A 314-nucleotide genomic window follows, 5' to 3' on the forward strand; every position below is an offset into this window, starting at 1 on the left:
TATGCACTAAAATATTATGCTTTTATACATTTATAAAAAACGCAATGATTATTGGTGTATTGAAAGTAGGTATTTTATTTTACCTAGTATAGGTTGTATCTTAGTCGATAGGAAAAATATTCTGATTCGTTTTTTACGATCTTACCGAAATACATTCAAACCCGCTTATTGGAATAGCCTTCGTGCCAATCAAAAGTATTCCTATAACCGGGATATTCTAATAACCGATCATTGGTCGCTAGTAGAAACGTTTCCGGACCGCAAATTTCTATTCCTTAAACCGGGATATTCCTTTAAGAGGTATTCTAATAAGC

Source organism: Diabrotica virgifera, chromosome 2, assembly GCF_917563875.1.
Source record: "Diabrotica virgifera virgifera chromosome 2, PGI_DIABVI_V3a".
Taxonomy (NCBI): Eukaryota; Metazoa; Arthropoda; class Insecta; order Coleoptera; family Chrysomelidae; genus Diabrotica; species Diabrotica virgifera.